Here is a 13,237-nt window from a genome sequence, read left to right as displayed (position 1 = left end):
TGTACCGTGCACTATTCAGTGTCCCCTCGACGATCACCAGTGGTGTACGGCCAGTGTAGGAGATCGCTCCCCACACCGTGATTCCGGGTGTTGGCCCTGTGTGCCTCGGTCGTATGCAGTCCTGATTGAGGCGCTCACCTGCACGGCACCAAACACGCATACGACCATCATTGGCACCAAGGCAGAAGCGACTCTCATCGCTGAAGACGACACGTCTCCATTCGTCCCTCCATTCACGCCTGTCGCGACACCACTGGAGGCGGGCTGCACGATGTTGGGGCGTGAGCGGAAGACGGCCTAACGGTGTGCGGGACCGTAGCCCAGCTTCATGGAGACGGTTGCGAATGGTCCTCGCCGATACCCCAGGAGCAACAGTGTCCCTATTTTGCTGGGAAGTGGCGGTGCGGTCCCCTACAGCACTGCGTAGGATCCTACGGTCTTGGCGTGCATCCGTGCGTCGCTGCGGTCCGGTCCCAGGTCGACGGGCACGTGCACCTTCCGCCGACCACTGGCGACAACATCGATGTACTGTGGGGACCTCACGCCCCACGTGTTGAGCAATTCGGCAGTACGTCCACCCGGCCTCCCGCATGCCCATTATACGCCCTCGCTCAAAGTCCGTCAACTGCACATACGGTTCACGTCCACGCTGTCGCGGCATGCTACCAGTGTTAAAGACTGCGATGGAGCTCCGTATGCCACGGCAAACTGGCTGACACTGACGGCGGCGGTGCACAAATGCTGCGCAGCTAGCGCCATTCGACGGCCAACACCGCGGTTCCTGGTGTGTCCGCTGTGCCGTGCGTGTGATCATTGCTTGTACAGCCCTCTCGCAGTGTCCGGAGCAAGTATGGTGGGTCTGACACACCGGTGTCAATGTGTTCTTTTTTCCATTTCCAGGAGTGTACATCAGTGTTACAGGAATTATGACATAAGTAAATAAATAAATTAAAGAGAATAGTTTTCGAAACATTAATTTCACACATGAGCATTGAAACAGAACAGAACTAATAATGTCTAAACATCTTTACAAAGTAAATAACATATTATCAGAAAAATTCTACAACATAACTATTACCAGCTAAACACATAAAGACAGGAAAAACACAAATACACAAGAGTACACAAATACATAGCGGAATAACACAAAAGGAAAGGACAGGGTTCGTTTTCAGTGTAACATTTGGTACCAGTCCAACCCAAAACTTCATTCCATAGATCTTTTCTGCAAAAAAAAAAAAAAAAAAAAAAAAATCCTATTTAATGCTGTTGTCCCTAAACCGTACTGTTTTGTTCGTATCCTCTTTCAAAATAAATATTTCTTACTGTACAATACTCATTTTTGTCCAAATCTTTTTCATATAACTTCTCAATGCATTGTTACTCTATTTTTGCAGGTTAGTTTCTTATATAGTCTACCCCTTCTTAAGCTAACTTAAATCTACTGAGCTCAGATATATATACCAAGGGACGAGGCAATGCAACAGCACAGAACTATTAACACAAACAGCAATGACAAAAAATGTAAATTGGCAAAGCAAGCAGCAGTATATATAAATTAGCAAAGCAAATGCAACATTACAACTAATATGAGCCAATGTGCAGCAACAAGAAAAATAAATCTGTAGTAAAATTGGTTTAACAGAGTAATACAAAGTGAAATTCAGTAGCACTATGCCTGGCAAACAGCAGCAGCAAATGCAATAACCTATACCTAAATATGACATAACTCAAGCAGAAAAAATAGTACACTAAAGACAACAATGCAGATAAGGGAAACGTCTAATCACATCTTAATGTCTATGTCATTAAAGTGGTGCACCACGACATCTTATTCGACAAAAATATTACCAAATAGTTGAAAAGAAAATTATGTATGCAGTTACTGTTATTAGTCACTTCTTATTGTTCTTTCCTTTCCAAGTGCTCCTTTCTCGAAGAATGTGGATCATAAAATTATTATTTAACAGGTCTGTTGACAGAAAGTGTTCACATTAGCAAATGCATTTAATTTTATTTTATAAAACCAATGCTGCAACACAGCTGGAAACCAGATATCAAATGAAATAAGCATCTATGTCAAGCAAAGCATAAAAACATCAGTCAATAGTCATGTGGCATTTCATAAGTCAGTAGAAATTCTCTCAACTCTCATAGAAAGACACTTGTCATAGTCAGGTGTGCAGATCTAAGAATATTTCCCATCAATTCATAAGCATTTCAGTAAGTAGCACAAAGTACGATTAATCATATGTTTCCAAGCGTAATGAGCGTGTCGTATTTGCGATGCTTCCTACAAAGGAATGTCAATACCGAGGCTAATGGCCTCTTTTTCTCCACCTAATAGGTTTTTCTCCAGGCTTCTGCGGCAGCTGGGAGCCCACAATGCATTACGTAAAGCTCACTTAGCTTTCTTACAGAAATATTTACGACAGCAGTTTGCACTACAGTGACAGTCTCATATAAAAAAAATTCACAGATCGAAAAATTGCAGTAGAAATGCGTAGAAACGAAATCTCATTAATAGCAGTGTTGTGATACATTCACGCATGGACACACAAGTCATAACTCTTAAAGTACGATTCTTGGTTTCCAACATCCGTTTTCTCAAATCAGAGTCCCTAACCACTACTCACTACTCCTTACCTTATTACACATATACGTATTCGTCGACACTTCTTCAATATTTCATCATAATAAATACGTAGCATAATCAAATTCCTCATATGACATCAGCTTATTGATCATAAACATACCTCAGCAGCATAATACACATCGTCATCGTAATAATAACATCATAAAACCTCAGCCAAATCTCAAAAACGTCGTTGCTTTCTGCAATAATTTCAAAACCTAAAAGAAATTCTCTGCTCATTTCAATAGTGTCATCTACCTCAAACGTACTTTAAAAATAATGATACTGTACCAAATACATCATTCAAAGCTCTCATAGTATCACAATGGTTCTGAAAAAATTTGAACAGTTCACAAAGTACAGACAAAATACAATTTCATAATTGTGAAGTAATCCAACTGTGTAATTGCGTAAACATGTGTCACTGATGCAGTAAAAAAAAATTTTGTCTCTCTCAGTTAAATGATCAGATAGGTGTGTAATTATGTGTTAGAAAAATGTGGTACCGATGTGTAAAGTTGTATAAGCAAATCCCATGTTAGCTAAGGATCCTTGTGATGCCTCACACATGGTACACAAAGTAAGCGTGTACCCACCTGAGGATTAATGTAATTATACCCTCAGGTGTTACCGATTACAGCAATGGAATGAAATGTATTACGGAAAACCTTTGTATTTTTTATAATTAAAAAAATCTTTAAAAATAAATGTTTTAAGTACAAAATTAATCACTCAAATATGTGTACTGTAGCGCTAAACTGTGCGTCTTGTTGTAAGATAATTCTGTGGAAGTGTCGTAGTTATCGTCCTCCGAAAGCCAAGTTCTGCAGAAGTCAGTGTACTTACCTCATCATAAACAAAAGTGAAATGCTATGCATATAGATATCGTAGTTATTACGTACATTACCGTGATCAAGAAAGGAATATACTGTAACGTATTGTTGTGCTACGAAAAAGGCTGTCTCATTGTAGCTATACCACAAAAGTTACTACTAAAACATGTTTTACTTTCCAGAAGAATTCAGAAAAACTGTGCAGATATAAAACAGATACAGCACAAAAGCAACAATGTAAATTGTGTCACACATTAGTAGCGTCGTGATATAATAATGTAGCTGTTAAAGAAACCAAATACCAAGTCATTTTTAATCTCACAGAAAGTACTTCAAATTAAGAATGTCTTTCCAAGTAAACCAAAATGTATTAAAATCTCATTAGCGGTATATGTTCTAAGTATAAAAGCCTCATAGTCGTTGCGTAATCGTGCAGCTAACAATCAAGAATGTACACACACAGTAACACTGTGTCCTCTGTTCACTATAACAATGCATTTGTAATTACTTGTCTAAATAAGTTCCCTAGGTTCTTGACTGGATAGTTAACTTTAAAACATAGTTGCATGTCAACAGTTTCTAAGTGTCACAAAGAGTACTAGTAACGTGAAGTGAAAAATTTTATAGCAAAGACTAAGTTAAAAAACACATTATCTCTCAATAAACGGTTTTACACGTGAAATGTGGTGTAATCCTTTACCTTTCCTCAGAACGCAGCAAATCATCTTGAACGCAATTATCAAGCGGTATATGTCGGTAAAGAAAGCTAAAACTTTTCTCAAGGTTAGCGTCTACGTTATTTTTCTCTGAGCCAGCTGGCGCACGTGGTTGCCTGTGGTTCGAGTCATTGTCTGTCTTTTTGTTGGCGCGCATCGTTATTAGGATTAGGAGGCTTAACTTCTACAAATTCACCTTCTCGAGAGGGCCCTGCCCTGTTTTAATCCTGCCAGTTCTGATAAAATTCAGGTCTATCGTTTTGTCGGTAGTGTCCGTAGTTTCTTTCTTGTCCATCACGTGGTGGAGGATTTCTCCCTGAATCGTAATTGTGCACTGGACCGTTGCGTATGAAGTTATTCTGTCTCCCTTGATAATAATTATTTTGTTTCCCATATTGTCTGTTTCTCTGATTGTCTCTGTGATGGTCATTACCGCGGAGAGGTGATCTTTCCCTGTAATTATTACTACTCTGCCAACGGTTGTCATACGGGTGGCGTCTGTTTTGGTCACGATTTACATTGTAAGAATAGCCTTGTCATGTTATTATTTTATTATTTTATTATGTTATTATTTTATTATGTTATTATTTCTGTCATCATGGAATTGTGACGGATGTGGCCTGTAATTGTTGTGCTCCTGTTTTTGCTACCCGCGATTGTCAGTGTCAATTTCCAATTCTTGTAACAGTCCCTGAAAAGCTTCAATGTCGTCTTTGCAACGTCCTGCCAAAATAGTATGTCGTAAATGTTCAGGCAATTTCATTAAGCAAATGCGGATGAGTTCTGAGGGGCTGTATGGGTTTGAAAGATATTGATTCTCATGTAACATGTCTTCGAAATATTTCACATGACTGGAAAATTCAGATTGTTCGAAATGTTTCATCATTAGGATGCTTTGTTTTACTCGGTCTTGTGTAGCTTGAGACCAATATACTGAGAGGAAGGCATGATAAAATTGTCCTTCACTGTGACAATCGTGAATGGCCGAATGCATTCTTACTGCTGGTTCATTCTCTAAGTAGCCACACATAAATTCTAACCTGTGCTCCAATGACCAGTTGGGAGGAAAACCATAAGAGAATTGATGGATCCATGCTTGTGGATGAATGTCGTTGCCAGAATTCTTATATGTTTTGAATTTATGTGTAGTAATGAACAGCTTATAGTCAAAATCATCATGACGGCGAGTCGCATATCGATCATTGTTACTTCGTTTCGGCGGTTCCATCTCAAAATTCGGTGCACCTTGCCAGTTTGTTTCATAATTTCCGAACTGCCCTGTGTTATTATTTTGTGGCTGTTCCGTATTTCTATGTCCCTCTTCCCGTATTGGAGCGCGAGTGTCCTCTGAAATATGTAATTCTTATATTACCTGTGTCAACTGATCTTGTACTTCCCGGATTTCTCTTTTGTACTATGTATTGATTTGATTTTGATTTTGTTTGAATTTTCTAATTTGTTCATACTATTCTGTGTCAGTGAAGGCTACGGGTCTTGTGTCATTCAGATCATCATCTGCCATTGTAGATAAGTTAGTGAACTGATCCGAAAGTTCGGCTACTTTTTCCGATAGTGAACTGATTTCCACAGAGTGTTTATCTGAACCAAGTTTCAGAGTGTCCATTTGTGTTGAAATCGTATCTACTGTGTCCTTTAAGTTTTCCTGAGTTTTTGCAAGTTGCCTAACCGAATCGGTAGATGCAACTGAGTTAATTTTAGCTTGCAAGGTGTCGCGATTTTCATGAACAATACTTTGCAGTTTTTCGTGATTCTGTAATGCATTTTCATGACGCGAAAAAATAGGTTGGAAATGCTCACAAATTTGTGTTTTTACGTCATTACAGACTTTTTGTCATTTAGATTCGATTTTAAGTAACTCAGCAGTTAAACCTTCACGTGTTTGTTCAAGCGTTTGTTAAATTGAGTCTAACTTTTGAAGCTGTTGCTGTGTTTGTCTCTAATTTTGTTCCATTGTGTCTAACTTTTGAAGCTTTTGTCCCATTTGTTGTATTAATTGTAATAACAATGCACTGGTGTCTGAAACATGTTACTCAGTGCTATTCAGCAGTGCATTTGAACAGGCAATATTCGCATTTTGAAAATCAGAAAATATGTCTTGACTTATTTGAGAAAACGGTGAGGACGCAAAACCTGAATCTACAGTATTTGCAAGATTGTGTCCTGTCATTTCGGATTCCTGAGGCGAGCTGTTGCCGACCGATCGATCGATAATTCTTCCCTGTTCACTAATTGTTTCACTGTCTACACCATTATTTGCCACACGCTCCATTTCCCTATGCGCAATTACCAAATTACTATGTTGACATTAGTTAATTCATTACACGGTGGCGCTAACACACTGCTTTCGTCTTCACTATCATTTCTCAGTTTACTTTGGAGCCTAGTATTACGTTTTTCATACCCCATTATTGTCACAATATTTCACAAGATAACACAGAAAAGCACAATTTGAAGAGCAAAATAAGAAAACACATTAACATAGCACTGAAAATAATATATAGTTAATTGCAAGCGCAGCTACGAAATACTTGGTGCAAATCTACATGCATGCCACAACTGTTTTACTGTTCAACAATGAAAAACTACAACTACAAAAGAAATTCTCTCAATAATTACGCACTAGCAAAAAACAATAGCTACGCTAATTACACAAACTACAAGAAAAAATCAGGAGATTCCAGTGAGGTATCCTCGGCTAAGGGTCGACATATGAAACGTCGCAGGTCAAATGCACCGACGGTCATACCCTGAGGTGTGATATAAACCCTGAAACGTTCCCTTAGAAAAATTATAAATGACTGTGCTTAAACTGACACACAATATTTTTAGCGCAACGCAATCTGACTTTAAAAATCCCTACAAAGAAGTGGCCCTGACTAACAATAACCTATACCTTTCATGAATCACTTACCTCACAAAAATCTTCGTTACTCGAACTACTGCAATACGGCGAGCGCCACTACTGCCATCTAAATAAAAGATTCTAACTACTGAAGGCACTAACTACTGATAGGCATAGTTAGCAAATGAAAGATTTTGATAGAGAACAAACAATGTATTTACCTTAATAGTGTTCAAAAGTCATATTGTATATATCATTTCATGACATCCAGTCTTACAAATTTACTGTCTCTGATGGACACACGTCCAGATCATCCGCTCTCAAAACTCCTCCATCTCTCTCCCCACATCCACGACGGCTGGCGGCTCACCTCCAACTGCACAGCGCAACGCGATTTTCACAGCCAACTGCCCAACACTACAATAGCAAATTCCAGCAATGCAAACCAGCCACAGACTGGACACAGCACAGTCAGTGATTTTCATACAGAGCGCTACGTGGCGTTACCAATATAAAAACCTAAACAGCCTACTTACAACCCGAAAACCGCCCACCAGATGGTTGTTTCAAAATGTATCAGCATTATCCTTAACTTATGAGCATGAGTGTATATATGCATCACGCAGGAATTAAAGACGTTAGCTGCCAGTAGGGACTTATTGACATCAAATAGGGCAAGCTGGTAATTTGTGCTGGACCGGGATTTGAACCCGGGTATCCTGCTTACTACGTACATGCGGTGACGAGTACGCCATCCGGAAACGGTAGTCAGCATAACCGCACGGACCACCCAGGCACGCCTATTGCTGGACCCAACTTCTCAACTGCTCAGTACTGACGTACATCTCCTGCTCATTAGCCTGATTATTCACGGCATCTCGCCAACTCCTGTAAGAGTTAGGGTTTTGTGTGCATCTGCACTGAAGAGACCGTGGGCTGTCATAGCCTTAATTATGCAGGGTCTTCCACAATTCATGTTACACACTTCCGGAGTTTGTAGAGGGGACTTTGTAGATCGAGTTTTACATAGGAACCCATGTGCGGAAACGTCATCCAACGACGTTACATAGCGTCAGAGTTACAGGCGTCGCCGCCTGTAAATGTGTGTATATACGAGTGATTCCGTAATGATGTTACAAACTTTCATCTATAATGGAGACAATGAATGTGTCAATTTGAGGTAAGGGACCCTGTGACGGGAAAAAAAGGGACGAAAGTTACCAGAAAACACAGTTCTCATATCTCTGACAGTGGAATACATCTACCGGTACTGTTGTTGCCAAGATCGCCGTGTAGGCAACTTTCAGAGGCATAGTATGGACCAAGAAAAGATAAAATATCTAGTAAATATGTGCTGAGAAATTCATACCTAAGGACCTATGAACACCTGTTGATCTTCGTTAGTGTGAAAAACTTCTCCTCTACCGAACAACTGCTCATAGCTCTTAAGGCATGAATATTAGAGCCCGCGTTTTCTGGACATTTATTCTTGTTTTGGTACATAGTACCACCTCTGAAAGTTGCCTACCCTGCAATCTTAGCAGCAACAGTACTGGTACACGTATCCCAATGCCAGAGGTATCGAAAAGATTTTCGCTTGTACCAGGTGTACCGGTATGGAATAAGCGTTTTATTTTGAGAAAATGAAACACTAATTTTGAACTGAAAAGTAAAAACATTTTATTCAAAGTATTGACCATTGCTTTCTATACATTTTGGCCAACTTTCTGGCAGTTAGTGGACACCACGCCAGTAGAAAAGTTCGTCGTTTGAAGCAAACCAATCAGATACCCAATTTTCGACTTCTTCGTAGGAATCGAAGTGTTCCTCAGCCAATGCGTGTCCCATTGATGAAAACAAATGGTTGTCGTGTAGAAAAATTACTTTGTCATGTCTTCTGGCCCATTCTGGTCTTTTTTCGATCAATGCATACTTCAAATTGATCATTTGTTGTCTGTAGCGATTAGTATTCACAGTTTCACTGGGTTTTAGAAGCTCATGATACGCCACACCTTTCTGATCTCACCAAACACAGAGCATTTTCTTCTTGCCGAATCGATCTGGTTTTGCAGTCGATGTTGATAGTTGTCTCGGATTAACTCATGATTTCTCCCGTTTAGGATTCTTAAAATAAATCCATTTTTCATCACCAGTAACAATTCGATGCAAAATTGATTTTCTTTCATGTCTTTGAAGCAAAATTTGACAAATGGTTTTTCGGTTTTTCATCTTTCATTCAGTTCGTGTGGCAACCATTTTCCACACTTTTTGGACACTTCCCATAGCTTTCAAACGGTCAGAAATTGTTTGTTGTGCAACATTTAGCATTGCTGCCATTTGCGTCTGTCGCAAAGTGTCATCTTTATACAATATTGCTTACAATTCGGCGTCTTCGAACTTTTTTGGTGGTCTTCCACGTTCTTCATTTCTTAAATCAAAACCATTATTTCTGAAACGTTGAAACCATCTTTTGCATGTTGCTTCAGATAGAGCATGATCACCATATGCCTCGACAAGCATTCGATGCGATTCTGCAGAACTTTTTTCAAATGAAAACAAAAAATTAATGCTTTCCGCAAATCATCACTTTCTGGTACAAAATTCGACGTTGTTAACACGATGAAAAGATATGATATTGTTTGTTCCATGACTTGATGTATACTAAATACCTTTGATAGATGTCATACCAACCAAACAAAAAAAAAATTAAGGCTCGTTCACAACAAATGTTTCCTATCGACACTTTTATATCTTAACGCTCATTTGATACCGGGACACCTGTTAACTTTCGAGTTGGTCGTTTCTGGCGCAGGAACCTTAACCTCATATTGATAGATCAATCCGTCCCTGTCATCTTTGAAAGTTTGTACCATCATAAGGCAAGGACCCTGCATATACGTACATTTACAGGCGCTGGCACCTATAACTTTGACGCTCTTTAGCGTTGTTGGATTACGTTTCCGGACATGGGTTCCCATGTAAAACTTGATCTACTAAGTCCTCTCTACAACCTCTAGAAGTGTGTAACGTGAATTGTGAAACATCCTGTAAATGTAGTGTCTGTTCTTTCGGACATTATAAAATTATAATATTTGCTAAATCTGTAGGATAAATTACCGAACGTAAGTTGAGCTTTACGGTGAGGAGGGAGAAAGGAGCAGCCTTGGTAACCTGCCAACTACACAGCCTTCCCTCGGTGCGGCTCTGCCTAGGACACTTCGGTACAGGTTCGGTAGACAAGGTACTGTACCAACAATAGGAAAGCCACCCAGTGCATTCTGGAAGTATGCACTTCTGGGGCAGGGAGCAGGGAACAGGGTGCGGTGAGGGTTGGGAGGGATGGGAAAGGGGGAGGGGGGGGGGGGGAAATCAGGCGAGGCCGCACGGTGGCTGGTGGCTGGTGGCTGCTATCCGTGGATCAGAATCCGCCGCCGGTACAGCAGGGCTACCCCAGTTCCTCGAAGCCGGCTGGGAGCGCAGCGCTATCAGCTTACTGATTAATGCCGCGCCATCTGTTGCGCTCAGATCGCACGCCCAGATGCAACCCGGTGCTGCTCTTAGGCACTCTAATGGCCGTTTAACTACGCGCAGCACCTGATAGCACCAGAATTATGAGCCACGTTTATCGCACGATGTATTTAATTCGATGCTTAGAGGTGTAATTGCTGTTTTCTGGAGCTTATTAATTAAGACCTTATCTGACTGAGAATGGCTTTGTTGAATTTGCTTGAATGGTTGGGGGGCGGGGTAATTATGTTATAGAATTTCTGGCGCCTGCCACTTCAGCATACTCGGAGTAAAATTTGTCAGAACGTTGTTCGCAGTAACAGAATGTAAATAGTGATGATTCCTGAGGCAGATTGGCGAACAAGTTGAAATGGTTCAGATGGTTCTGAGCACTATGGGACTTAACTTCTAAGGTCATCAGTCCCCTAGAACTTAGAACTACTTAAACCTAACTAACCTAAGGACATCACACACATCCATGCCCGTGGCAGGATTCGAACCTGCGACCGTAGCGGTCGCACGTTTCCACACTGTAGCGCCTAGAACCGCTCGGCGACTCCGGCCGGCGACGAACAAGTGGACTATGATTTGGACGAATGGGTTGGCGCTAGAAGCAGTAAAACTAGAGTGTGTGTGTATATGCAGAATGGAGCGACAAGTATTTGCACGGAAGTTGGGATTCCAGCCTAGAGGTCCTGCTCACCAGGCTGTGTTGGGACAGCACCTCAGTTTCGAACGAAATTTTCATTCGTCACTTCAGTCTGCAAATACAAACCACAAGTGTTTGAGACTTGGAAAGCTGTCGGGAACCATACACTTTCATTTGATTAAAGTCCCTACTCCTGGGTTTCAGGCGGGATTCCCCCTTTCATTCGATGCTGAGGTGCTGCTCCGATACAACTGGAGACCTTCTGCGGTGTGGTTCGAGTTTAGGGGGCCGTACCAAGTGGGCTGCGGCGTGAATGGGAATTTGCATTGAGGAGGTAGGCGTCAGCAGTTGTGCAAAGCCACTGTGTCAGTGCGGCGTAGTGGTTAGCGCATCCGCCTAGTGAGCAGAAGGTGTGGGTTCGAATCCCGGCCTTGTGTGTAGGTTCCTTACATGGCCTACACATATAAATACATATTTGCGTCGTCCCCATGCGGCAAACATATCGTAGACAGATATCATTATATCTGCGCTTACAGAAATTTGAAGCTCAAAACTATGAATTTTTTATGTATCTTTTTTTTTTCAGCGAACTCTGTGTCTGTCGGTCTTCTGAAATGGTGCGATAAATCCGATTGTATTTGCGCTCTCCCAGTTTTGTTTTACTTAAAAGATAAAATACGCGGGAGTTGCAAGTCTTCATTTCGTACCTAGCTACGTCTTATTCTCCACCTCCCGATGCGGCGAGGGCTTTCATTTTGAAGTAGACCTTTTCGGAGACGAAATCAACACGAAGAGAGAATAGCCACTGGCACCACGCCGACATTGTTGTACATCGTTGTGGAGAAAACGTTAATATCAAGACAAACATCAAAACTACAAGGAATTAACATTTGTCCAATGTTCCAAAACTGCCACACCGTTTTTAACACGCACGCATCTATAAATGCTCGCATTTCTGGGAGGACAATTTTTGGTGCGGCTAAATGACAATTATTTCAGCTCTGCGGAAGGATTCGCATTATCTCTCTAACGAACCACTATACTTAGTACAACTACCATTCCTCGCGTCAGTCTCCATATAAACATCTACATATCTGAGGCTTGGAAAAGTGTATGAAGCCGTACAGATTCATATGAAAACCAGAGTGCCATGACCTGCACGATAGTGAGCTCCAAAGATTCACCTAAGCCACCCAAGAGTTATTATTGTGTACTGAGGTGAGGAAAATGGAGGAAAGCAGTGGAAGGAGACACTTCATAGCCTTCTCGGATTTGTTTCCGGATCGTAAAATCAATTTGATTCGATATTTCAGGCATCTCCAAGACAGATGAATTGCCGAAATATCGAATCATGTTGATATTATCATCCGGCAACAAATCCGAGGAGACTATCAAGAATAATTACGCCGAGAAAAGATATGAAGTAACAATTGTACGAGCTAACGGAAGGTTGCGATTTGTTCTTAAAGGACTTTAATCAGTCGTAATATTAGGCATAATACCTTACGTTACTCAGAATAGGATGCCAGTGAATAATAAGGAGATTGTGTTCGTTCTAATACAACAGCAGTTGGTTGATTCCTTCACATCGGAGATCGTAGTATTCTGCAACTCTTAACATGTTGCTGGTTGCGTATGTCTCCAGTAGCCGGCCGCGGTGGTCTAGCGGTTCTGGCGCTGCAGTCCGGAACCGCGGGACTGCTACGGTCGCAGGTTCGAATCCTGCCTCGTGCATGGGTGTGTGTGATGTCCTTAGGTTAGTTAGGTTTAAGTAGTTCTAAGTTCTAGGGGACTTATGACCTAAGATGTTGAGTCCCATAGTGCTCAGAGCCATTTGAACCATTTTTTTTTGTCTCCAGTCTTCTGGGGAGTATCCAGTCTTTCACCTTTACTGGTTTCTGGGTACTACGTAATGCATAGTCAGCAGGGTCAAATAGCGAACAGCGTAACAGTGTGTGGCTTAAAAAGATCCGCCAGTGTGTGTTCTGTCAAAATCAAGGGAGTCAAAAAATTGACTATAATTATTTTCCTATG

The sequence above is a fragment of the Schistocerca cancellata genome, chromosome 6, assembly GCF_023864275.1.
Source record: "Schistocerca cancellata isolate TAMUIC-IGC-003103 chromosome 6, iqSchCanc2.1, whole genome shotgun sequence".
NCBI classification, from domain to species: Eukaryota; Metazoa; Arthropoda; class Insecta; order Orthoptera; family Acrididae; genus Schistocerca; species Schistocerca cancellata.
This window is presented reverse-complemented; position numbering follows the sequence as displayed.